Source organism: Anser brachyrhynchus (assembly GCF_964034855.1).
Source record: "Anser brachyrhynchus genome assembly, chromosome: 2".
Lineage (NCBI taxonomy): Eukaryota > Metazoa > Chordata > Aves > Anseriformes > Anatidae > Anser > Anser brachyrhynchus.
Window position 1 is genome coordinate 124,405,923 of NC_137695.1, and position 24,994 is coordinate 124,430,916.

At 40.5% G+C, this 24,994-nt stretch overlaps 1 protein-coding gene and 1 long non-coding RNA gene across 2 annotated transcripts in view; both read right to left on the reverse strand.

The window, feature by feature from the left end:
• Positions 1 to 24,994, reverse strand: part of CYP7B1 (cytochrome P450 family 7 subfamily B member 1) — a 124,278-nt gene that overhangs the window by 97,928 nt on the left and 1,356 nt on the right. The gene's annotated exons all lie outside the window — the stretch shown is intronic.
• LOC308190754 overlaps positions 1 to 24,994 on the reverse strand; it is a 52,093-nt gene that overhangs the window by 26,017 nt on the left and 1,082 nt on the right. The window contains exon 2 of the long non-coding RNA XR_013947476.1: positions 1 to 24,994. This exon is cut by the window's left edge and continues 26,017 nt beyond it. This is a non-coding gene — a long non-coding RNA (uncharacterized lncRNA).

Here is a 24,994-nt window from a genome sequence, read left to right on the forward strand (position 1 = left end):
GGTTTTTTTTTGTTTTTTTTTTTTTTTTCCATTACTTCAACAGCATCCATGCTGGAGCACAGACACCAATATATGACAGTATTTACACTTAGTTCACTGTTTAATAATTTTTATTTTGCATCCCTTTTTTCCTCTTCCCACTGTACAAAAACAAACAAACAAGAAAAAATATTCATGTTTTTAGTTATAACTAACACATCATATAAATATGGGAACCTAAAGCATGACTGGAGAACCAGCAGGACTGTAACTTCAAAGGTTTCAGCCCAAGCAATATGCAAAAATGATTTTTAACTTACGGTGGTTTTACTCAGCTGGGCAGCTGAGCTCAACCACAACCGCTCTCTCCCCCTCCTCAAAGGGAAAGGGGGAGAAAATATTGATACAAAGGGCTCAAGGGTTGAGATAAGGACAGGGAGATCACTCACCAGTTATCATCACAAGCAAAACAGACTCAGTGTAGGGAAATTAATCTAATTTATTACCTATTACTAACAAGCTAGAGCAGTGAGAAACTAAAAACAAACCAAAACCACCTCCACCAGCCCCATCCACCCTCTTCCACCTCCTCCCCCTGAGCGGCACAGGGGAACGGGGAATGGGGGCTGCGGTCAGTCCCTGACGCTTCGTCTCCGCCGCTCCTTCACGGTCCCTCTCTACCCCTGCTCCCCGTGGGGTCCCTCCCACGGGATGCCGTCCTTCCCGAACTGAGCCTGCGGGGGCTGCCCACAGGCAGCAGCTCCTCAAGAACTGCTCCCACATGGCTCCGTGCCACGGGGTCCATCCCCCAGGAGCAAACTGCTCCAGCACGGGGCCCCCACGGGCGGCAGCTCCCCCCAGACCCCCTGCTCCTGCGTGGGCTCCTCTCCACGGGCTGCAGCTCCGGCCCGGGGCCTGCTCCTGCGGGGGCTCTCCATGGGCCGCAGCCTCCTCCAGGCCACATCCACCTGCTCCACCGGGGGCTCCTCCACGGGCTGCAGCGTGGAGATCTGCTCCGTGTGGGACCCATGGGCTGCAGGGGGACAGCCTGCTCCACCAGGGGCCTCTCCACAGGCCGCAGGGGAACTGCTGCTGCCTGCCTGGAGCACCTCCTGCCCTCCTGCTGCACTCACCTGGGGGGCTGCAGGGCTGCTTCTCACTCCTCGTTCTCCCAGCTGCTGTTGTGCAGCAGTTTTTTCTCCTTTCTTAAATCTGCCCTCCCAGAGGTGCAAACAACATCACTTATTGGCTTGGCTCTGGCCAGCAGCAGGTCCCTCTGAAGCCAGCTGAAACTGGCCCTTATCTGACATGGGGCAGCTTCTGATTCTTCTCAGAGGCCACACCTGCAGCCCCCTGCTAACCAAAACCTTGCCATGTAAATCCAATACATAACCACACTTCCAAATGCCACTTTTCATTCAGGCCCATTTAATAAATTCATTCCAATAATCAGTTTATAACAATCAGACCACACACTACCTTATAAACCATGCTTTATATAATTGAGGTCTCTCTGGTGCGCTATTCAAGAATTCCTACATGGCACTTTTTAAATACAAACAAATAGATCAGATCCCTAATAGATATTTGATAGGAGAGGAAATGAGTATGACTTTAGGAACTCAAAATCTGTCAGCGGTAGCTACAGAATGAGAATGCTGCCATATACACTTAAACTTTTAACGGGAGCCTAAAAAAACACTCAGGAATGCCAGACCTGACACTACTGAGGTTATCAGCTAAAAACACAGACATGAAGGAAATACACTAAGCAGGAATAGAGTCCGGTCCAATGGAGCTGATCCTGATAAATCAACTAGCTCAATTTTTAGGTCCCAACTCAAAGACCAGGCTTTTATCCTTAACACGTTTCCTATGACAAAGATAGAAGTGAACAAAGAACTAAAAGGCAGCTAAGGCACTTGTAACATTCAACTTTGTTATTGCAATGCATGTTGCTAACACCCCTGCAAAGGCCACTTTTCTTGCAGCATTGCCCCTACAGCTTTTAATGCCTTTCTTCTAGTTGCTTTGTAACATCCTTGTGTTATTTCCCAAAGAAACATCCCAGTTTGTCCAGCGCAGGCCACTCAACCACTAGTCACTGTCAATTATAAAACACGCCAGGATTTTTTAGTGTTTGGTGCAAGCAGACAGAAACAAGAAACAAGCTCAAAAAAAAAGTACAAAAAAGCAGTATTAACACCACAGATCAATGAAAACTCTGATGGAAATCATAATACTTATTACTGTCATTTTTTTTTCCTGAGGTAGAAAGTGAGAGAGCACACACAGTCTTTTCCCCAACATGCACAGATAGCTGTCTGCACTAAATATGAACATCCTCTGACCAAGCATTATATTCTGTCTTCTCCACAAGTGGAAAAGAGAAATGGAGAAATGCCATTCCTTATGGCATAGATCCAACATCAGAGCTGCTATCAGCAATATCTATTGAAAGGAAGAAGGTGAATCATTTTTTTTTGCTATGAAAAGAACATGCTACTTTGCCATGAATTCCTTTGTTAAAACAAAATTTCTTTCAATTCAACCTTATTAACAAACAAAATACTCTAAGCATGTATTTTAGAATTTGCATAAGAGGAGACCTCTTGGACATACTTCATCATTTCAAAATATACAGTTTACACCTATGAAAATGTATCAAAGCCACAAATGCTTTGGTCAAGAAGTTTCACCCCTCTTGAATTGACTGATGATATCATATGTTCTAGGAATATTTTTATCATCTGGCATGTTGCTCGGCACCATATGGCACAGCACACTGACAAGAGAGAAAGGACTAGTTTTAAATATTATATATATAGGTAGATAAAAATAAATGTTACACTTCTATAGAAGTATAAAGACACTATTGCACATTTCTGTAATTTGTATTACAGTATGGGATCATTGTGGAAGGTATGTTTTTTGTCTTCATGCTAGAATACAGAAGTAAAAACTACGAAAATAAAGTGTAGAATAGTTTCAAAAAAAGAAATGCAACCCCTCAAAGAGAGCTTGAACTAAATACAACACTTATTTTCTCACTTAGTAATGCTTCTTTTTCCAAGACTTGTAATTATTGTAATAATGACATATTAACCCTTTCTCTTGGAATTAATTCCCTGCAGTTATTTCAGATATATAGACACATTCTACAGTCGCTTACAATTTTTATATAGAGTAATAGCTCCATTTCTTTCTGTACCATAGGGGATGAAGTCTGCTGTTTTTTCCAAGAAAACTTCCTAAAGGGAAGCTCCTGTAATTTGGCATTAATATACAAATATATTGTCTCTGTTTTTCATCATTATTTAAGGTAAAATGACATTATGAATTATATGAATTATATGAATACTGTACTGAATATTTATATGTACCTATGTAGAGGTCATAACTGTTTTCTATTTGACAAAGGAAATGTGATTTTTATTTTGAGGTGAGCTCGCTAACTGGGAAGAATGAATATTTAGCCCAGAAAAGCCTTCAACATTTTATTGAAAATCTTATTTTTTTTCCCCTCTGAAACCTTCTTGGTAGTTGTTGGTGTAACCTCAAATACAGCAAGATCTCCGTGAGCTCTTATTTCCTGACATGATAATAAACCAGAATGTGAAAACGAGTCTAGGGAAACAGAAAGTTTAAATATATTCTATACTAATACAAAAGCAACAAAACCTCCATGACCCCTCTTAGTCATCTGCTACTGCACTTTTTCCCTTCATAATTCACCATTTTATGAACAGGATAGTAAACTGAGCACAAATCTTCTGAAGTCCTCGACAACATCTTCCTGTCCATTCTCTATGCTTTCACCACACAAACATTCGTCTGTGTTGTGGCTTTTTCCAATGTAATTTCAGATAACCCCAAGCCTGTAGGAAGTCTGACCCTAAAAACCAAAGTGTCCGTTTTTCTCCTACCTGCAGGTCCTCTTCCTTCTCGCAGGTTGATACACAAAAGTCTACCTCACCTCCATGAGATGCTTGTGCATGAGACAGTATTTTTCAATTTTGCTACTGTTCAAATACTTATTAACCTGTCCATGGCCAAAAGTAATTGGTGCTAGCCCACTTCATAGGCTACACTGCTCTCTCCTCCTGCTTGTCCTGGCACTGGCTTTCTCCTCATCCTTCCTTATGGTCACACCACTCTTGGTGGAAAAACATCTCCCAGTTCCAGAGCTCAGGAACAGTCTTTCACTCTCCCCTGCAGCAAATCTCTACATCATTTAAGATCTGAAATGAAATTACCAAGTTTGCTTTTGCTTATGGTATTATTCCCATTGCAGTGTATCTGGCATTAGTACAGTACAAAGGCAGCAGAGAAAAATAAGCTGTTAGTGAGTTTAAAGTTCATGAGAACTTGAAATAGATGGTTAAATGACACATCAAAACAAAACAGTATCCGTAGTAAAACCGATTTGCATGAACTGCAGATGCACTTACTCCAGCCATTTCAGATGAATGAGGCTGCAGGGCAGTGCTAAGTAAAGGTATGCGGTGCTCAGAACAGGCTCTGGCAATCAGCCGGGCAGATGTCGAGTTATCGGAGATCTGCTGAAGGTTGTGTCTGTGCTTGCTTTGTGCTCGGCAGGGTTCCCCAAGCCGCAGCTCTTTGTGCTGCATTCTGATTCAGGAGCATGGAGGGGTGGAGGCTGATGAGTGCTTATGGTTTTCAGACCCCACGTTCCAACAAAACCATACGACTGCTCAGTGTCTCTGTCTTTTCATAACCATAGCTACAACTCTGTACTTCAGTAGTTTGGGGAAGAAGGGGTAATAAGAAGAAAACTGTACTTCATAAATAAAGCTCTTCTCATACTTTAGGGATACACTCATCTTCTTGCATCTATCCAGTGTGTGAAATAACATTATTTTGCTATGAGGGGCTTGTCTTTGGGTTTCAGACAGACAGCCACATAACAAACAGCACTAGAGTTTCCAGCCTTCATGAGTACTGGAGATACCCCACTGAAGACAGAGTAACTATGCCGAACTTTGGATACACAGGTGAAATAAAGCTGAAAGCTTAGCAATTATACATGGGGAGGAAAAAATTACAAAGATAGAATGTGCAATAGATTTAAAATTCTTCAAGAAAACTAATGTTGTCTTGAAGCTGAAGTATCAAAGCTTGGAAAACTATGCAACTTGGGTCAGTAAAGAACCCAAGGCAACATTAACTAATAAAAACTAAGAACAGAAAGGGATATCCTATGGACACAACAGAAAATATACAGTCTTGCTGCAAAGATGATATTTTCTACCCTTAACTTCTAACAGCTATTCTATTTTTAATTTAATAGTACTCTGTAACAAACTCTTTCATCCCATGAATTTGTAGGCAATTTTTTTTATTGCAAATGAATAAGGACAATTTGAGCCCTCACAAGGAAAAATTCAACACATGGTAATGTGGTTGGTAGGACTAAGGATAATGGCAAAGAACAAGCATATGAAAAATAGTGGAAATTATGAGAAGAAGGAAAACAGTGAACTTGTAAGAAAGCATATTGGCTTCTAAATATGGATATTAGTAATAAGTCGGGGGGGGGGGGGCTTGAAGTCCAGCTGTCAGCCATTGATATGACTTTAACCCAGAAGTCTCTTACAAAGACAAGAGGGAAAGGGTCATTACAGCAAGATGACTGCCAGGTCTGTAAAGTAGAAAAGGCATTTTCTTCCTGTTGTTCATTGCACAAATTCACCCTATTGCTTTTGCGTGTTTGAAATAAAGTCTCTTTAAGGCAATGCTTGTGAGAGGAAACTACACACTTAGTGTGTAGGGCAGGGCCCTTGCACTTTATCTTCCCTCTTATGCAAGTGTTGGCATGCCAGGAGCACTCTGTTCTCTGCTAACCTTCTGGGAAGTCCTGGCACAGCCCAGAGAACCTGTCCAAGAGACGTTACGGATGAGGCCACCATGCTTAGTACGTAAGGTTTAGCCGTGTGGTAGCAAATGATGATCCAGAGCAGTCTCCACGCACACTACGTACTTCCAGGGGTACCCAGCCCAGGCTCTCTTTCTTGCAGACCCAGAGTGGGATCCTCATGGCAGCAGCTGCAGCCGTGTCCTGGGCAGCCAAAGAGGCAGCGTCTGGGACTGATTAGGAGAGGAAATGTTTTCCAGTCCAGCAATAACAAAACAAGTCTCCTGAACAGAATTAACTACCTTGCAGTTTGATGAAGAAGCTTGTAAAAACTGAGTTAAGTCTTAAGTGCTAAAATTGAGCCTTAACACACAGCAGGGACACATAGCAACCACCAGTGACTAGGAAACGATAAACCCAGGCTACAAACATGGTATTTTAAACACAAAAGGATGAGGAACAAAAGGAACTGGCTCCCAGGAAAGACAGGGTCCTGGTTTGGAACATGTGTGTTCAAAGGCACACTGGCATGGACACCACTTAGCGGAATGCTAAAGCTCACCCCAAACAGCAGGGCAGTGAACGTGACCTCGCACGCTCTTGGATTTATAATGATTAGTCCCGAGACCCTCTTCTGGCTGCTGAGCCCACCATTTGCTCAGTTCTCTCGCTGTGACTAGCAAATTCCACTAACTTTCACATCTTTGCTCCTTATCGCTTTGTAACCAGCCCCAAGAACCTTCTGGGCCTAGGCATTTTCATGGGCAGTTAAAACACCGAAGTCTCTGAATAGGTTCTAGCACCACCCTAGGTGGCATTAAAAGAACACCAAGTTTTTAAACATACGGTTTAGCAACACCGTATCAAATCTAATTCCCAAATCTCCAGCACACATTTGCAGAGCAATGGAAAAGAGGCCAAGTTATCCACAAGACTCTTAACTTCTACACACAAGAATCCCAACTTCAGTATTAACGGAATAAAGGATTCTGTATCGAGCAAATGCATCTCAGCAGCCTTAGCAGGCTTGAAAATCTGGCCTCTAAGGATTATCTTTTCCATATGGGGCATGTAAAAATAAAAATTAGACATCTCTACTGACCGTCTGTTCTTAAATACTTTTATGTAAGTATTAACACCCAGAAATAATACCCAGAATCAATCCTCACCACCATTTCTAGTTTACTTGTAAAGCTACCAATATATTTTAGTATCAATGGACAATTTTATTCATCTTTGTTTTTTCAACCTTGGGAAGGCCTCGGTCTAGTAAGAAGTTGTCAAGGCAGTTAGTGAGAGAAAAGCCTGTTCTCTAACTTTTATAACTTCCTTTAGCACAGTTAAGTAATGCTGGCTTGCAAACAGCTACATCTTCCAACAGTTAGTTTCTGAAATGGTGGGTGAAGGCTAATGAATTGCAGAGTTACACAGAAAAATAAAACGAGATTTACTTATTTCAGTGTTATGGGTGCTCAAACTTCAGCTTTGGCTTAGACAAGAAACTTTTGTGCATTCAACATAAACAAATGTCAGTAATACCCGAACTAAATGGGCAGAACCTAGCCTATCAGAACACCAAGTCCCTTGAGAGGTGGAGCCCCAGCAGCTTCCAGCAGCAACCAGAGACCATAGACAGTCAGGATTGCAATAACAACGTCTGGATTCCTTCTGTCAAAGCCCCTGGCAATACTTCATTTTAACATATAATGGGAAATCCATCAGGCTCAAGGAACTTTATTTATAAACACTATTTAAAAATAAATAAATCCTGAAATCTATAATACAGTTTTTCAGTGGATCTAAGCACTTGTTGTAGTGAGTGGAAAACCCAGACATTCACTGAAGTGAAGGACAGATGCATGGTAGCTAAAACTCCACAGAATAATCTGCAAATCTATGGGTATATATTAGCAAGAGAATAAACACTCCCCTCCAACTTCTGACAAAACTGAAAACATGGAAACAAAGATGTTAGTTAAACAACCCCCTTCTGGAAGAATGCTAATTAACTTTTATAGGTTACATTTTCTTGATATACCGAAATCAAAATGACACAGCCATTTGTTTTCCCTGGCAAAGTCATGCACATCACTGATTATTCAGGTTTTGAAAACTGTGTATAATACATACTACCACCTACACAACAGCACAACGCTGACATTTCAGCACAGAACATGTTGAAGCAGTATTTCTGTACTGGAAAAAAGAACAACTAACAAAGACGTTTCCTAGAAGGTATCCATCGAAGAGAAGAGAATGATGTATAAAACATGTGCCTTTTCTTGAGAGCCTGAGGTTACAGATGCCTTTTACACCACATCATGTTCCCAACATAACAAATCTGGCAGAAGCGCCAGGTTGAAAAAAGGGAAAGCAATTTCATTTTGATTTTGTGGAAGAAAAAAGACTTACCAACATTTTGCAGTATTTTTCACATGGCAGGGTACATTTAGGGGAATTATAAAAAGTTTCTTGAATGCCTTTGTTACATATTCTTTCTTACTTTAAAAATGTATTAATTGTGGCAGTCACCAACTTTAAACAAACCAAGATGAAACGACTGTATTCTTTATACTACATCAACTACCTTCAGTTACTCCTGCTTATGGAGAGCCTTTACTTTTCATATATGAGACAGTCCAAGTGATCTTACCTAATGAGGTCTACCCAGACAGCTTTATAATTACTCAGAAAAAAAAAAAATCACAGAGAGTTTCCTTATTTACTAAGAGCATGGGAGGTGTTTCTTCCTCTACAGGAAACAGACACACCGGTCATCACTCAAATCCCTGCTGTAAATGAGTGACTTGAACGAAGTCAGTGAAGTTCATCAGCCCAGAACTGGTGCAAAGGACATGAAAAGCAGGCAGTACCCTCACAACACTCCAGGCACTAGCACAAGGGTGGAGGACCAGCTATACTTCCAAGGGAGTGGTGCATGCCAGCTGATCTCACACAGAAAGCAGGGAAGCAAGGCAGATGCCCCTGCGCAGGAATCCCAAGTCCAGACTAACTCCTCGCTGAACTTCTGACTTGCAATGAGAGGTTAAGGTTTGTGGTAATGCTGTATGGCTCTGGCTGAAGCTGAAGTTTTCCATGAACTTTAGCTGTGAACACTCAGCATTTATATTTCAGTGAGACCTTGTCTAAATAACGGTGATTTGAGCCCCAATGTGGCCACATCACTGCAAGCGCACAGAGAAAACAACCTACTGGTACAGAGCCCCAGCGTGCTCAGCCACAGATTACAGGGTTTACAGATACCAATACAGCATACGTACAACAGGCATCCAGCACTGCCATAGCTACAGCAGCCCAGTCTCACCGGGGCTTCAAATCACAAATTTAAAGAAAGCCAAAGACTGATAGCACTTTGGTTCCACTATTTTATTTTTTTTTCATTAAGAGAAAAAATAGGAAAAGGAAACGAAGCAACCTCAGAAGAAGATCGGACACGAACTCAGTAGGACGCTTACTTTCAACACATCAGTATGAAATAAACAGACTTTAAGGAGTTGGGTTTTGCTTTCAGCTTCAGCTTCCAGGTTCAGCCAAAGATCTCCAGGTACTTGAATTGATGACAAATGATAATTGACACTAAAGGAAACAGCAACCAATATAAATCAGTCTGAAGAAAACCAGAGATCCTTTTCTTTTAAAAGCTAGGGAGGCTGTAGGTTGCTGACAAGATCTAAGATATTATTTAAAAGATACATATCAAGAAACTTTCATCAAATTAGCCAAGTTTAAATTTTGACATCAAACAGTACACACAGCTAAGTGAATATAAAGCTAGCTTGAAAATGCCTAAAATAGTATCTTCAGTAGAATTAAAGGAAAATTACTTAGCTACAAGCATCCATAACCACTGAACGATTGAGGTTGGAAAGGGCCTTTGGAGGACACCTGCTCTGTCCCCCAAAATATATCACTTGTGGTTAATTAGTACAGTAAGATTGTAGTATGGTATTTAGTATTACTATGGTAAGATTTGAATCTGGTAGTAATCAAAAGATTCTTGAGGCTTTTACTCTACCTTTCTCTTCTTATGAAGAGTAAAGAGGCATCTTCAGTTTTGAAAGTTTAACCACTTATTATACCCAAATTTAAACTACCTTCATTACATTTTCACTTTTTCATCATATACAGGCAATCATCTTCCAATTTGGTTATATTCCTCATTAATTTAGAAAAACTGCCTAGCCAAAAAATGAATGATTTTAAAGTTGAAGTAGAAGCTACCAATTCAGAACTGACCTCAGGATCGGGAAAAAATTATATTCTGGGTGCTACAGAAAAAAAGTAGAGAAGAAAGACTTAGTCATGATCATAACTGAATAAATATGATAGCTGATGAGGCAAATGCCCTAAATTAATTAATTAAATAAATAAACTCGGTATGGCTACGTCTGTGGGGTGGGACAAGGATCACTTCCTAGGTACTTGGTCCTGTCATACTCAGTGTATGCTGGGATTTCCCCTAGCCTCCCTTCCTTCTCCCCTCACATCTGGTTTCAGTGGGAAGGAACGCACGCACGTTTCACCACAGAAAAAGCCCATTATTTTTACTAACCACAACACATTTTTTTTAATTTTTTTTTTCATACTAGAAGGAACTATCTTGTACAGAAGCAGCAGGAAGAAAATCTTGAAAATTCACTGATAACAAACTGCAGCCAGGTCTCTGCAGCTGAAGGCTACCAAGAAAGCTTTTCAAGTAACAACTTTCTCAGAAACTTGGGATGGATTTTGTTAAAGTATCTCAGTTTCCAGACACCCAACATAAACAAACAAAAATACTAATAATGTCACAAAATCTCTGAGGCTCAAAATCTACTTCATCAATGTTAGTGACTATATGATGAGTTTTGTCATCCCAGTTGCAAAAAATTCACATACTATGTGCTCCACAGTCAGAAGACAGACATCCTTGACTGTGTGCTGGATCTTACCGCTAACAAATGAAAAAAGGCTCTGAAGGCTTTAGCTCTTGAGCACTGAAACAGAATACTTTCGCTTTGTATAGATCAATAGAATTACGAAAGGAGATTAAGATTCAGATTGCTTTTAAAACATTAGTATCCCACTGGATAACACTGGATTGGACTTCTCAGCAGATGTGGTTAAGCAGAAGCTTGCCAGTTTATGGAAAGAAAAATAAATGGATGTGTTTTGCAGTTGCAAGAGCAAAAGATGAGCATGTTAACTCCAGCTAGCCACACACAACTGCTGGCATTACAGATCCAGAAAGATTTACGAGAGACAAATAGCTCAAGTGTTAGGAATGTGATGAAAAGTTTGCCTCATAATCAGGGCCACGTGGCCAGTCTGGATTCATGGCATCCACACAATTCAAATACATGTAGTGTTTTATATGAAAGAAAAACTAGAATCAGCCCCAGCCTTTTGAACAGCCAGCCATCACAGATATTCACATGGAAGTGAAAGTTCTATTTTTAAATAACCTCAGTTACCAACCAAGAAGTGGTCTTATCATCCACAGACTTTTAGGAAACTAAAATTGCATTCAGATTCTGAAATTTAAACCCTTCAAGAATTGATGAATAAAGGCTTTTTTACAGTATCAAAATTGAGCTTTGAAATTCTATTTAGAGCATTTTTTCCCTGTGAATTAGTAACACTAAGGTGAGGAAATACTATCGTATATTCTATATTGCACCATCAAACCAGAAATTCACATTTGTCTCAGTAAGAATGTGCTAATCTGCCAAAAAACAACAACAACAACAACCTCAAACCTTGAGCTTCTGCTCAACTTAGCAGCACAAATCCCACTAAAACCAGAAGCTATTCAAAGGCTTAAAATCAAGCCCTTGCTTCAGCAATTTACTGAATCGCATCTTAAGGGAATTCTTAAGAAACCCAACTAAACTTGCAAGTATTATCCCTAACGTCTTAAGAGGTGGTGAAGATGAGCTCCAGCAGAAGCAAAGAGCTTGTGCACGGTCAGGCTGCAAGTCGTTAGCATCAAGCTTTACAATCCTTCCCCTATAGTGTGGCCTGCCCTACTCATCAGTAAATGCCATGTGAGCAAACATGTCTAGAGCAGACCCACTGAAGTGGTTCCTCAAATAGCATCAGCTACCACGGCAATCCCCCCGCCTCCAGGTAATACTGCAACTGCCCCAGGACTTCTGCAAGCACGGCTGGGTTGGTAAGAAATGGGAGATGAGGGATGAATCACACTCCTTCCTAATACAACCAGGCTGGCAAAACTTGGTGCTTAAAATGTAACTGAGAAATTTAGTGACCGGCTCTTCCAAAAAGATCCACGTCTATTTTCTTCTTGCAAAATAAAAATAAAACCTCCCTGTGTTACAAAATCCAAAGCCATTTCTTGATGGAAATGGGACCGCAGATGAGACCTCTGTTCCCTTTTCAACAGCCAAAAGCATTAGGATCTGCTGTGATTTTGAACAGTCGGATTTTTGCAAAATTACTTCAGTTGATACTGATGTGCTGTGAAGCATAAAAATGGTAGATTTACAAGCATATCCTACAGAAGAGATTACTTCATTTGGCTACATGATAAAGCTGCAGTCATTGTAGAAACTGTATGATGTAAACCCAAATCTGAGGTAAAATCCTGGATTTGCTGAAATTAACAGAAAAACTCGAATGTCTCAAGTACAGACAAAAAGTCATGTTGAACACTGTCTACAATAACATAAAGTCTTATAATGTTCTGTTTTCACTTCTTAACTGCTTTAACGTGTCATAAAATGAAATTAGCAGAATTACAGACCTAAAGGTTAGAAAATGTCATGTGTAGTAGATACTTCATAGGGTGGAAGATAATCACAGCAAAAACAAAACAAAACAAAAGAACAAACAAAAAAAAAGAAATTGAAATAAACAAAGAAAATGCTAGATTGAATGACAGAAAAGCTGCCATAAAAATCAAGGAAGACTTAAATGCACTAATTTTTACTCTGTCTGAAACTGTTTAAAATCGGTTTGATCAGCCAGTCAAGAAGATTAAGCTGGTGTCATGGCAATGACAGAATTATATAAATGAAGAGAACAGTGACTGCTCTAATCCCTTCCCTGGACAAAAGAAGGAGTCCTACAGAAGATAGGCCTTCTAGAAAAGGCATAGAAAAGGCACGAAGTTTGGACTACAGCATAGCTCCAAGGCAAGGTTTCAAGCTAGACAAAAAAAAAAACAAAAAACAAAACAAAAAAAATGTATCTTGATTTACTATAAACCTTGAGAAATTCATAAATATCTATAATTAGAAATTCAGTGGCTCAATAAACTCCATCACGATGGAAAGTCAATTTTCTTCAAAAGACAGAGCACAGGTCTATCTGGGACTCAGTGAGGCTGTCCACTCCCAGGTATGCTCAAGTAACAGCTGCCATCTCATGCTTGGGGATCGAAATTCATTGAATCGTATTTTCTTAGAACATTCTTAAGACCTAATACCATCCTCTTGCTGAAAATAACGATATGATCCCAGGAAAAGGTGAATGCTCAGGTTGATGCTAAGTATGTTGAGCAAGGCTTGGGGAAGAAGACAGATACCAATGGATAACTGGGGAGCTAGCAAGAGCCTTTGGGAAGGACAAAATGTTGAAGTCCCTTCCCCTTAGATCTGCAGAGGCTGCAGGCTCCCAGTATGAGCTGACCTACAGGGAAGTGATGACACAAGGATGAAGTGATGGAGAGAGTGGCCACAGTCATACGACAGGGCAGGAAGCAAGTTGAAACTCCACTTCCTGTTGTACGTAGACCTAATTTTCAGTCCCAATTTTCTCTTTCCTTCTCTCTAGTTCTGACTGGAGATGCGTCATGGCCCTGCTTGTGGGTTTCATCCAGTCAGCTGAGGAATAAATCCTAGACAAGAAGATCAGAGGGCAAATAAAGGGCAATTAGAGGCAGTGGACATTAAGGAATCACTCACATCTGCTGACAGCTATGTTGAGGATCCAGGTGGAATTGCCAGGTGACTTACCAACAAAAGCGCTTAATTTTTTTTATTGTCATTTTGTCTATGGAAAATCCCCTTACAGGTTCCAGTGTGATAAATGCAATTAGCAAAACCCACTCAAATGAAACAAAGAAGGGTCTCATTAGCCTAGCTTACCCCCTGAGCTGAGCAATGGGAATTGATGAGGACAGTTCGTATTCACTGAAGTGCATTTTGCAAACAGTAAAAAGGAAAAACTGAGAAATCAGGAAAAAAAAAATCACCCTAGTAGCTAGTGGCAAAAGAGATGATACAAAATACAAAGCTTGCTGAAGAAGCACGAAGTGATAAACACAGACATCATCCTTTACTGACATAAATCCAACATTACCCACCAGTCAGCCTCTGCCGTCAGGTTACAGTGATTATCAGCGGAGTTGCAGTAGGCCCAAGGACCTCATTTATATTACAGAATCCAACTGTACTGGTTGCTTTCTATACACAGAGCTGTTTTGAGAAATTTAGCATGCAAAGTCATGTTTATTGTGGCTGCCCGGACCAGTCCAACCTTAGGAAATGGAATAGATGGCCATTTTCTGCACTGGCTTGCAGTACAACTCATACTTCAACAGACAAGCAACCGGTCTGTCCCTTCTACAGTCCTGAGAAGTGAACTGACTGCCAGGAACAGGACAGACTTTCCTTGTTGCCTTTAAGGAAAAAAAATCTGTATTTGCCACAGAGAGTAAAAAGAAATGTTCAGCTGGGCTGAATCTGTAGCTGTATCTGGTTGGAGTGGCTGGGCCTGAATAGGATACCAGAGGTAGACACAGTTAACAGTGGCAAGAGCAGGGATTTTGTCATCCAGAACATCTGTTCCTGTCCCCTGAGAAAAGCTACCAGAGATGGCCTTGTCCTGCACAGGTGGGAATCCCAGGGCAGCCTTCACTTCGAAGTCACCATCACAGTGCTTGTGGGGACTTCCATCTTCCTGCCATATCTAACATTGCAGTCCTGTTCTTAAAACAGAGCCAGTTGTGAAGTCTTTAATTCAATTACTACTGAAGGACCAGACCTGTACCTCTACAGGACTTTCTTAATACTGCCAGTTCTCTGAAAATTTACAGCTATAAGCATACTGATTTTTTTTTCACATGGTCTGATGATAGAAACAATCTGACATTTCAAATCAGCACATTATATTTATGCTGAAAACAAAATATGAAAAATCTTCCTGGGCTTTTACTTTGATAAAATGAACCTTACTGGTACAGTTTAAGTTGCTTTGTCCCTCACATTTCTATTGTATATAGTGCATTTCAGTCTCTGGAAATGTTAAAACACAATTTGAAGGTATGATATCCCACATATTCTTGGTTCCTGAATGATAGTCTCCGAGGCATCATTAATAACAAAATACACTGAAACAGTGTACAAGACAAACAAGATTTTTTAATGCTTAAGCAAAAAAAAATGAAGCATTAGTTCATCAGGTCCCATCTGAACTGTCTGTTTTTTATAGCCTCAGTTAAGAAAACTGACTGTTCTCCTTTTCCCCAAAACAAACAAGCAAGCACTCAGTGCAGAAACCATAGAGCAGCAGCAGGCAGTGCGGGTTCATTGGTTCATACAAATGTTTTGTGGGGTGGGGAGAAAGGATAGCCAGAAATATAACTTGATAATATGTCAGAGTAGCTTGCCAGCACCTTTAAACAAGAATCACAGCAAAACACTGAATAACTATTTGCAAAAGCAGTATACAGTACTTAGAACAGGAGATGGCCTTACTAGTTTTGGGTGCCACCTTAGGCTATCTTTCATCACTTTAAATTAAATCCTTTCAGTGTTTAAAAGGACACACCATCCACTCATGAGACTGAGTTCATCCCCCTTTCTTCAAGCAAAGACAGATTAACCAGCAGAGCAACCTCCAGGTCGAGCACTGGCCTGTTGATCACTCAGAGGTCTTTCAGGAGGGTATCTCCTCCTGATATGCAGGACATCTTTCCACACAATTATGTTCAAGCACAGTTCAATGTAGCTGATGCAGGAGACACGGTAGTGGCCTAGGGTATGTAGGAAATGAGGCTGGATGGATCCCAATAACTGCGTTTTATTTGAAGTCTCTTTCTGAGGGCAAAACACAGAGGTATCTCCTACTTCTCCAAATGAGATCACAAACCTAGGAGGCCCAAACTTTTGTTTGAGCTGAACAGATTCTCAACATTGCCTGTTTTAGCTTCTCAGCACTGGAGAGACATGCACAGCTTTAGTTTGAAGTCTTTGTAACAACAGGCTTTTAAGGCTCTAAACGTATTATGTCTGATGTGGTTCTATCCAAGGAAGTCCACAGGTTAAGAAATAATCCTCTCTCTCATACTGTGGTAACATCAAGTAGGATCTAGCAGCATTTTCACTACACTGGATACAAGAAACTAAACAGCTTACAGGAAAAAAATTGACTCATTCACATATGCAAGATTTCTTTTCTTGAAGCTTAATTACCATTTTTTCTGTCTTGAAGCAGCAATGCCAGAAATTCAGCTGTCTGTTCAACCACAACCCAGACATTGTGGAAGCAGCTGTTTCCCAAGCCACTGAACACTGACACAGGGAAACTCTCCAGTCCTGCTGTGAACAACTCTGTGTCGCTCCTTAGTAGTGACAGATAGTTTAACCTGGCTTTAAAGAATATTTCGTGCAAGCTGCTAGGAAACAAAATCCAAATCTCCCTCACCCAGTCCTCAGAAGGAGTCCCCGTTCTGAACCCTCCTTGCTGCACCTCAGGGCATGTAAATGGATCCCCATCAGTCACACACACTCCATTGGCAACTGTTACTGAAAAGCCCCAACCTCTCCCCGTGCATTCATTTTTCCTCCCTGTTTTACCCAAATATCAGTTCTGCAGGTTCATCATATTTTACAGTTGGTTCTTGGATGACTCCTGAACTGAGAGACATTTTCACTTCTTGTACAGCTAACACAGCTGCTCCTTTTTAAAAGGGAAACGCATACAAGGATTGGAGTGCAGGGCCTGGCAACGTGCCTCACCCTCCTCAGCTGTACGGCTTGGAAATTTGCTATTTAAGCAAATGCTTATCATGCTGAAAACTAACCTAGATATTTGGAAATATTTTTTAAAAAGTTAAAAATCCCATCAAAAACAAAACAAAAAACCACACACACAAAGTTTTCAAAAGGGATAAGTAAGAAACACATAGTCCACTGGAAACATTTTACAGATACTGGTACCTAATGAAACAAAAGCAAACCTTCCAGACACTTTGCCTGTCTTAATAAAAGTATAAGTCTGAGATAAGTAAGTATCACAGATTAATTCCCAAACAACTGAAGGAAAAAATTATACCTTGTCATCAACTCCACTGTTTGAGATAGCTTCAGAGAAGCTTCCCAAATGCAAATCCCAAAGCTTCTAATTCTGAAAAACCAGCTGGAGAGAATTAGCATGGCTACGATCTACTGTACAGTGAAGATGAGCTATTGTAACCTAAGAAACCATGCCAACACTGTAGAAAAAAACAGGAGCAGTACTTTCCAGCTACCGAAGCAATGACCACATGCTACTGTAGCATCAGCTGAGCAGACCAGCAATGGAAGTGGCACAAAATCCCTTGGATGAGATAGAGGAGGTTGTCTTTCCTTTGGTAAGCACCTTTCTTTGGTTAACCAGAATAAATAGATATGAGAGTATCTGAAAATACTAGCGTTTTCCTTGGGGCAGTATTACAAAGTTAAACACCATCTAATTGAAGTCTTCAGAGAGTACAGTGTTATACCATGACAAAGAGGCAAAAACAGCCCTCTTCTGGCACTTATACAAAGGGAAAGAAAGAGTACAAAAAGACTGAAATACTGACTTTTCAGGAACTTCATTTTAATCACAAGTTCCCTGTAATTTCTGTCAACTTCGCTTCAACAGCAGTAGTTTCTCATGTTAAGGAATATGCAGGCTTTTTTTTTTTTAAAGTTAATTAATTTCAGAGTTAATAATTGCAAAATTTCTGGATTCTCACACAGAATTGAAATGAGAGCATTTTTTTTTATTTTCTAAGCACTTCATTACTTTAAAAAGTGATCAAAATGTGGCAATTTTCTATGATCTTTTTTTTTTCTATGTATCATTCAAAAATTTCCACAGTTTGTTCAGTCTTGCTAGGTAAGTGATGCAAGAATTTGTAATGACCTCTCAGGAAGTATCTGGGGACTGGCGTTCTGAGAAGCGAAGAGCTGGGACGAGGAAAGAGCAGGCCGTTAATGAGTTTGCTGGTTTTCTGGGGAGCCACAGGAAACTAGATAGGCAACCACACTCAGCAGTGCTCCCCTCTGTCTTAGCCATCAGTAGCAGATTGATCTGTTCTTCTTAGAACTACACGGGTGCAGAGGGAAGCTGTCACCAAGGAATATGAATAGCTGTGAAAAACATCCATACGCTCTCTGGCAGGCCCCTGGGATGCCATGGACCAGGAAGGAGGTGCTTTTTCAACCTCCTGCTATGGCCATGACCCTGCAGAGTACAGTGCTGCAATCCAGGTTTTCACCACAGGGCCAGGAAGGGACATTTGTGTTAATGACAGGACACTCTTCTAACAGCCCATTTTAACTTTATTGTGCTCATCTGTTCTTCCTTCACCTGTCTGTGAAGGGCTAGAGCAGGCCACCCTGCCAGGACCCCACGCAATATTCCCTCAGATCAACAGAGACACATCCATTGCATTCAGCGAGAACCTCCAACTGCCAGGACTGTAGTATGAGAGAGAATATTCTTTCAGCACATTAGAATATTGCTTAGGAAACTACAAGATTAAATCACTAGAAGCACAACCATAGGGGTTTTTTGCTGATTTGAATTACGAATAGAAAGTACGAGCAGTTAAGAGGAAACAAGATATGTTCTATACGAGAGCCAAGATTTTTTTTTCCTGACATGTGCCAAACAAGGAGAAGAAACAGAAGAATCTGGCACCATTAAAAACAGTTTGTGGAGAAAGGAACTGAATATCTACAGCCAAGCTCCATGTGGTTTGTAAAGAGGAAACTTTTGTTTTATGGGACTCTCAGTCAGCCAAAATTCTCCCAGACGGCATGCAAATGGATATTAGCCTAAAATCCTACACGCATCTTGTAGAAGAATCAGTAAATGGTGGGGAAAGAAAAGGAACACTACTAAAGTTTTAAATCAGAATTCAAAATCTGCCTCATGGTTTAAAAAGTTAGTTTACCAGACAGCTATAATGTCATATATGGTAAGTTTGTTGGAAGGGAAACACAGCAAGTTAAAGCATGAAACTGTAAGTCGGGAAAATGAGTTCCAACCCTGGCTTCACTACCAAGTAGCTCTATAAAACTTGGATAAAAGAGAAAAAGGCTGCCAACTTAAATGTGAGATTTTCCTTAACTTCATATAGTATATTAACATTGCACTTATGCTGTTTCTTTTAGCTTCTATATTTCCCCCACTCCCTGGCATTACTACACACCAAGTTAAGTAAGTGACTAGATAGAGCACTGAGAACAGCTAAATTACTTGACCAAAACAAGCCCTACCCAGTTTCTTAATCAAAGTACTGACCGGAGAAAAAAAAAAAAAAAAAAAAATTAATATGGGACAGTAATTCTCATAACTGAGCAAAACACTAAAGCAGCTGAAATGATCCAACAGCTTAGCTGAATATTGTGACAGAATGTGGCATTTCTGGCTTGAAGCAGTAACTGGAAGTTGTGTTTCAGCATATAGAAGAACAGGAACGGGCAGGCAACAGCTCTTCGATACATGCTGAGTGCTGATACCCTGGAAGAATGAAGAATGTTTTTCATCAAGAGATTCTTCTCTGGCAACCATCAGAGTCCCGTGTCAAGCATTTGGCTACGTTATCTGTAAATCAAGAGGAAAGCACATTGACCTCCAGCTTACAGCTGGGGAAGTAAGGCAGCTCCAGCAGGCAAGACTTCAAGCTCTGGAAGCATCCAAGTCCCTGCAGCCCACTGAAGGCACTTCTCACTGGGGCAGGTAGAGGCCCAGGTGGCTCTGTGGGTCTGGGCTCCAGCCTGTCCTGCAGTAGTCTGAGAATGAAGCTTTCTAGGTGATATTACCAGGGATTAAAACACATAAGGTGGAAACTTACACTATCATGCTTGAGGGAGAAGTAGTCAGTATCTCCTGTAAGAGGCCATCAGCAACCTGCTTTGGGTGGCCCTGGTTGAGTAGGGGAGATGGACCAGACGACCTCCAGAGGTCCCTGCCAACCTCAACCATTCTGTGACTCAGTGATATGAGGATTAAGATTTGCTCCTTTGTATCTTCCTTTCAGCTAAGATTTGCGAACTAGTATGCTTTCCTCCTCTAAATATACTAGGGAGCCTGAATCTAATTTTTGAAGCAATCCATTCTGTATTTGCTTGGGTGTTCCTTGCATACCTTTAGGACTATCAACTTGAAGGAGAAGCCCAAAGGTTATTTATTCAGTACTGTCTGTAAGGTATGTGCATTTGTGTACAGTGCTCTAGATGGATGCTCCATGCTTCATGTGGCACTGGAGTAATAAAAGAACTAAAAGCAATTTCTTTTAATTCTCGCACATTAATATTATTTTCTCAAAACAATAATGAACAGAAGAAAGCAAAATCATGCACTCAAAATAAATAAATAAATAAATAAAAATATATTTAGGCAGAGAAATAAAGACAGTAGGAAAAACCACTGTAAATGTAAAAAACATTGTATTTTAAGGAGAAACCTGAAGCTAGCAATTCTTATAACCACTGAAAATATTTCCACCCCAGTCCCTTACAGAATGGCATCTACTGATGAGTTCTGGTTGCTAATCAAGACCAGACCAGGTACAAACTAAAGCAAAGAACCCCCTGACAAAGTAGGTCAAGAAAACTGGGAGGGAAGGGAAACTGTTGCTAGGTGGCAGTGTACCTTAAGCAAAGAACACTGTAAATCATAGATTATTGAAAAGTTCATGATCTGCTAAAGGAGGTGTCATCTTCAGTGTCATCTTCAAAGCCTTGGTTGGGAACAGAACCCAAAATGTACTTGATATACAGACAATTTTTCAGAAGGCTGAGAAGTAGCACTGAACAAAAATAAGAAAACCTGTCTTGAGACATGCTATTATGCACTGCCTACATTATAATGGCTCTCCAGGTCTATTACTGCCACAAGAGAGCTCAAAAGCCAGTGAACTGAGCCTTGTACATCTTGAGAAGACTATGGTTTTCTTACGTCATTTTATTCAACCTTTGCTAAACTCTTAACTGAAGATAAAAGCAGAGAAATAAACTTGCACCGTAACTTGGCACAGCAGTGAAGAGTAGACAGAAAACCTAAGTGTGCTGGTGAGAAATAAAGGTTTTTCAAGGTTATTTAAGAAACAGAACTCTTACTTTTCTGCCTTAAACAGTTTCACTCGTCAGTTCTAATCCTTTCAAAATGGAAACAGGTAAAAAGCGGTCAATAAAATTTAACAAATGGAGGTCATAAAAGTGCATGCAGTCTGCATGACGCCAACAAAGAGGATGGGGAAAAAGGCCAATGTAGAAGGCCAAGGCAAGAAAGGAGAGGCTACATTTTTCTGGTATCCTTCTATCTGTCCTTCCTGATGTTCCCTCCAACAGAAAACTACCTTAACATATTGCCTAAATTAGCAGAAGTGGTAAAAAAGACAGGCTGATGACATCTTGTGAACTACAATTCGCTTGGTAAGAGAGCTGTTAGCAAGCTCACAGCTTGTCACAGAAAAGGATAAGATGTTCTTGAAGGCAAAGATAAAATCTATATTCTTTTCAACAATATCTATCTGGGTTCAAGAGAGCAATTTTTTGGAAAATATTTTACATGAATGTTACTGTATGGATTTGAGGTAATTTAGAAGGTAGAATAAAAGAAATGAAAGGCACTTAGTTCTAACAAGGCTTTAAATCCATGACTAAGACCATAACAAAATGTAATAACAATAGTAATAACAAATAACAAAAGTAATTCTTCTTACATTAACTCTGATCAGCTATACTTTTAAAGGTGTTTGTACACCATACTCTGATGCATTAAAAACTGGTCAGAAATAATATAATCGGAAGGTACATGCCCTGTCTAACACAACATGGCGATTCCTGTATTGCTGTGTCTGATTCCTGTATTGCTGTGCAGTAATTCCTGTATTGCTGTGTCTGAAGACTGTTCATAATAATTAAAACACCAACCTTACTAACCTAAAGAATTGCAGAGGGAATAATTTTTACAAAACATTTCCTCGGAGTAGCTCACACAAGATGTGTTAACTTGCAAGCATAAGCCTCACATTACTATTTCCGGGTTGGGTCTGTATCTTTTTTATCTGGAAAACCTTGGGATGCAAACCTCACAACTACAGGAACCAATTTCAAAGGATAAATGGGGGTGCAACAGTCTTTGTTCCCCTTTTCTGCACTGTCCCTTTCCCCAAACCTAGTGTGGTTTTTGTGGTAAGCCTGAGCTGCTTCTTCCTCCTAGTGATTTGAAGCCTCTGTAATGCAAGGAGGGAGTCACAGAGCATCACAGCCTTGTCCCCAAACTGTTGGTTTTCAGTTGCGGTCATGCAATAAACACTAGCAGCCAAAAATAAGCATCAACTTGAGCAATAAAAAGTGGAATCCCTATATATGTCAGTAGGAGCCAACCCCTGTTGATCTCACGCACGCTTCCCTGACTTCAGCAGCATTACTGCTGTAAGACAAGCAGGAGTTGGCTTCACCTGCTGTTTCACCTCCCACTCCGTGAGACTGTGCACAGCTAGTGGAAAAACAGTTTGGAAACAACAAAAAAACAACATAAAGCTGGAGCTGACTTAGTCATTTTATGAAGACAAAAGAGAATAATCTGTAGGCTAGGAAGTCATCAGGTTTTGCCATAGCAGAAATACTTTGGTGGGGGGTACACAGAAAGCAGTCTCTCTCTGGAGAAAGCACATTCCCCAGCAAACAGCCTAAATACGCTTCTTTCCATTAACCAGTAAGAGGGAGATCTTTTTGTAGCGTGCAGAAGGCACTGAGCCTCATCTGACATTGAAGTTTAACTCAAAATAAAATTTTCTGTGATTAAGGAAACTTTTGTTCTACTTCTGTTTCTTCACCATCTGTGATATGAAACCTGGCAAAGACTCCAATTAGTTTCCTTTGTGTTATTACTGCCACTAGCACTCAAATGATAAACATTTATGCAAAAGGAATTTCCTCTGCCTTTCTTTGCTGTCTCTAAATGGTGGATGTAAATACCTTAATAAGAAAACCTGTACTGAACTCACCCTGAAATCTGGTAATGCCAGATTATACCAACTGCACTACAGAAAAACGCAATAGCGGGTTAAGTCAATACAATACTTCTGACAACATCTTCTGTACAGCAACGAGCACTCATAGCCTGAGTAAATGAAGCAGAAGCATCCCTCGCCAAGAAAGGAGAAATCCTGCAACATCTGTTTAAGGAACATCAGGGAGTGATTTGGGGAGTTTTCTTCATTGGGACGTACAAACCCTTGTTCTGCTCCTGGAAGGACAGCTTTAAGAGTCACACAAGTGGTTCTATTTCTCCTGAATTGTGACAGACAGAGACATCGTCTGGCAAAACAAACTTAACCCAACACTTAAGGGCAAGGTGACACTTAGCTGTGTATATTTACTTCCTTAACCTCTTCATTTATGTATACATCTATACACACATTTGACTACTGTAGCTAACCTAGCTGAAACCCATGCAATAGCTGTAGTAAAGATGTTAAATTTGATTATTCTGCTGAAGTTTATCTTGGCACATTAAACACAAGACACAATCCATTATACAGTTTGTATGCTGGTGCAAGCACACCAACATTAGGACAAGATATTCATCTTTATAAAAACAGGTGAAGTAGCACCATTTTTTTTCTAGTGTAGGCAAGCCCTGCAAAGCCAGAATTGTTCACCTTCTCTGTTCAAATGGGTATGATACATGTTCAATCAGGACTACAATCTACGACTTTGGCCCTTATTCATGCAGTAATTTGCCAAGTCTCCTTTCCATATGTCAACAGGTTCCCAATTGTTTTTTTTTTGATTCCTGAGTGGGAGGGCAGTAGCCCAGCCTGCTGCTGAATTTATTAGATTCAAACAGGAGAAAGGAAAAGAAATCTGACACATGGACGAAACGTGAGGATAGAGAAGCAGGTGTGGGCCAGACAAGCAACAGGAGAGCACAAACTTGCACTAATCTGAGAAGCATGAACTAAACCTTATTCCCATTTTTTAATACACTGCACGCTTTAGCATGGCTGCTCTTACTGCAGATCAGAAGCAGCCAGGCTGCTGCCAAGCATCTCTCAAGACCATGCACAATTTCTTTTCTTCCCACATGCTTAAAAAAACAAACCAAACCAAAACAAACAAACAAACAAAAAAAAACACCTTCCTGGAGCAGGATGGCACTTTTACATCAGTAGCTTATGCTGAGGCCTGTACTACACAGAGGATGATGTGTTTTTCCATTTTTTATTTCCAGTTGCTTGCACACTGGTGCTTATACTTGTTAGACAAACAGCTTGGGTTTTAAACAAATACTTTATTAATCAAACGACAGTTTGGTTTTCTGGGCAAAACAGCATGCCTTCTTGCTGAGGCCTCCTGTATAATTTCATTCTGGTGTGGAACAAATGTCCTAACAATTTTTCTATAGGCTCCACAGGGATGACTTCAAAAACTCTACAGCCACAAGGGTTAGGAAAATATGAAAATAGGCTCCTCAACCCTTTTTACCCACCATCCACATCTGACCAAAAACTTCACAGTAAAGGCTCTGCCTGCTTCCATTTCCAAAAATGCAACCTATTACAGCTCGACTAGAATTTCTACTAATAACAGGCACAATTTTATAATGTGTCTGAGTCAGTATACCAGCTTCTAACCGCAAAATTACACCCCTTGCAGATTGCCCTGACCATGTCTCACTTCTCCTCTGCTGACCTTGTTTAAGGATCGAAACTTGCAGAAAACTCAAACTTATTAAAAAAAAGAGAAAGATTAAATAGTTTCTATTGGTTCAACTTGTGGAACAAGCTCTCAGGGGCTCAGAGGAGCAGCAGGGAGGAGCGACAAGGCCAGCAGCAGCCGCCTGTGTGGTCGGCTGGGCTGAGACAGTTTCTTCACGGTGAGGGTGACGGAGCACTGGAACAGG